Here is a 3413-nt window from a genome sequence, read left to right as displayed (position 1 = left end):
GGGTAGACAATAACAAACAACATAATAAAAGTAAACAAATAAATGAAGAAAATTCCATCCCACATTGGTGGAGGAAAGAAAAGGAGAGGCTTCCATCATGGTAAAAATAGGAGTGTAAGTACTTGTCCCACATCGCTAGATTATAAAACTAGTGAGCTCTTTATAAGAAAGAAAACTCATATGTTAATATTCTTATAAGACAAATCACACCTAGTGTACCTAGCGGAGGGTGCGAAGCACCCGAACACGCACGGGCTCGGGTGAATTGCGATGGGCGCAGTAGGGTGCTTTGATGGCGCACTTTGCACTTCTCTCGCATCGCCGCGAGCCGCATTAGGGCCACCTTAGTAGTTTTGTGGAAAATTAAGATTTTTAATAATCCTCTCATCGCGATACGCGACAGGTTTAGATTAGCCTCATCGCGTTACGCGATGACAGATATGGGCTAAATTATATATAAATATAAGTATTTCTTACACTTTTGAGTAACTTTAGGGTTATTTTTATCTATTATTACTCTCAATTGGCTCACATTTAGTTTTTAATGTTTCATGATTAAACGAGCTAGAATGGAATACTTTTAGTAAACTAGAGACCACGGTTTAATAGTTAAATAGATATTCTGTATTGTTATTATTCATTTTTCATTTGCTATAATATTTAACTAATTATAAAGATATGAATCAAGAAATATTTGATGTACATGTTAATCAATGAACGCATGATACTTTTTCAAGCATTTGTTTGTTTGTTTTGTTGGGCATCAAAATAATAATTTGTGGTGGAGTTCTAATGTACAACCAAATTCAGAAGTAATAAAAGAAAAAAAAAGAAAAGAAAGAAGCCCACGTGATTAATGCTCCATAGTCCATACAATTTGCGGGCTAGAAGAAGAATACGAAGAAAACCCCCACGACCCTATGGAAAGATAAGATTATTAATACTCTTTGGCTTGGGAGAGGGGGGATGGCTACTTTGTCTTTGGTTTTGTCACAAGGTGGAAGCAGAACACCATAATAATATATTATTTGGTCGGTATTTTTTTATTGGGGAGATACAAACGGTGGAAAAGAAGTCAACAAAACAGAAAAAAGTGAATTATTATTATTTTCGTGAGGTGAAGGTCAAGATGTAAAGAGAAAGCAACTAAGCATATTGGTGAATTAGTTGTTCTAACTCTTTTATTTTGTCATGAACTCATTTATTTTTGTTTCATGTTTTTATATGAGTAACTAAATCTTTACACTACCTAGGTTTTGGTTGATAGCTATTTTAGTTTAATAGTTTGACGAACTATTATTTGGTGTTGGTTGATTTAATGTTATGGTAAAAGTTTTTATTTGGTTTGGTCAGGATATTGTTGAGCAATTGAATCTAGTTTATTATTTTAATAATTATTCCACTTGTGTTTAATAGTTTTTGGTGATTGTTAGACGCATGATTAGGTTGTCTACTTTGTGTTTTCAACTTGTTTGCGGTATTTGGTCGAAATAACCGTAGGAATAATTTATAAAAGTTTATTAGATTTTATTTTTCTTTCACTAGAGAGGCCGGGAGGCAATTTAGTGTTGTGTCATCTTTGTCTTTTGCGGGTTTGGGTAATAATTGCACGAGAGTGAGTTATCTTAGGTCCCTTAGATTATTGTAATACAAGTTGTGTTCAAGTTAATCAAAAATACCCTCATTATATTAATATATATTGTATTCGAATAGACCGGGAGGTGATTTGGATTTTAGGGCACCATAGTATTATTAGGTAAGGTGAGACCGGGAGGTGATCCAAACCTTTAACAACTTAGCTTCACATGTCATTAGAGTTCTAGGTGTCGTTGGTGGGCCTTTAGTGTCATATTTTTAAGATATTGTTTTTCAACCAAGTCATAACTATTACTTTAACTTGTAGGATTCCGTTACCTAGGTAGTCGTTTCTCGCATATTAGTAAAACCCAATTTTTTATAAAGTTTGATTTTAGTTAATTTTTAATTAGTTAAGTATTATTAGTTTAAGTTATATATATATATATATATATATATATATAAAAGAAAACTCAAAAATCAATTAAATCAATTTATTTAAGTAATTAGTCGGAGTCTAGTTTAGGTGTCGCTAGTGTCCTTTGGGTTCGATATCCGGACTTCATTAGGCTTTACTATAGTTGATAGGCACACTTGCCTGTTTAGTGGTCTAGCATTAGGGTAGTCTAGATTTTCAAATTTAAAACTAGAGTGTACAGGTTGGGTTAAGTTTTAATAGACCGCGTTTTGCACATCATGTTTTTGGTGCCGTTGACGGGGATACTTAGGCGATAGCGAAACTAGCTTTGATTAAACTAAATTTATTAATTGGTCTATTTGCGTCGTGAGTTGTGGTGTGTCTTGTGAGTCCATGTGTTAGATTTAGCGCATTTAGTCGTCTTTAGGATTATTTATTTTGTATTTTATTTTATCGAGTCTAGTTAATATGTTTAATAAATCGAGTCAGTTTAGGAGTCTTTTATATCAAAGATGTTGGAAAGAGATGATGTTGGAAAGAGCCGAACAAGTGAAACGTGAAAGACTCCAAAAGATTAAGGCATTGGAAGCCAGGCTTGATAAGTTGATCGAAAGAGAAAGACTCCGTAAGATAGAAGAACTCGAAGCTAGGTTAGATGAGATAAGTGCTAGATATCAAATTGAGAGTTTTTCTTACCCCGGAGCCGTCTATGAAACAGATGATGACTTCCGGAGTGATGATTATGAGGGCGTGATAGAAGAGAAGGAGTTGGAGCTACCTGATTACACGAATCTGAGTGAAGATGTCGTTGTGGAGCCACTTGACCAGGTGGAAGATGACGAAAAGGAGGAGCATGCACCATCTTGGGAGGATGAGTTTGGTGATGAGTTAGTGGGTTTACTAGTTTTTGAAGAACATGAAGAATTTGACCTTTTTGGCGATCTTATCTATTTAGAAACACTAATCATGGGGAAGCCAACAATGGAGATCAAAATGTCACCAGATGAAGAAAAAGAAGAGGAAATGGCAAAGAAGGATGATCAGAATATGGTGGTAGTTGATTCGCCACCGAAATCGATAAAGCCACAGAAGAGGGTGAGAAAATTCTTGGATCAACACATTTTGAGGGTTCAAAGATGGTACATTAGGAGTTATAGAACAACACTGAAATGCAAGAATAACCATTTTCCTCATTATATGCCACGTATTAAGTTTGGTCCAGGTAAGTTTAAGTATTGGTGGTCTGACCCGTTTGAATGTTTTAAAATGCTTTTAAGTTTCACTATGTGCTATTTGTTTAAATATGTTGTAAGGGTGGAATTAAACGGGTTAGACCGGGGTTGGATAAAAGAAAAGCCTCTTGATTGAGTCTTCAGGAGAGAGTCCGGCTGAAGACTCTTCTATAAACTTAGCGCTTCTC

Source organism: Bidens hawaiensis, unplaced genomic scaffold, assembly GCF_021521415.1.
Source record: "Bidens hawaiensis isolate Kalapana, Puna unplaced genomic scaffold, B.hawaiensis_p1.1 tig00028040_1, whole genome shotgun sequence".
NCBI classification, from domain to species: Eukaryota; Viridiplantae; Streptophyta; class Magnoliopsida; order Asterales; family Asteraceae; genus Bidens; species Bidens hawaiensis.
The sequence above is the reverse complement of the archived record's forward strand: the minus strand, read 5'-3'. Positions refer to the sequence as shown.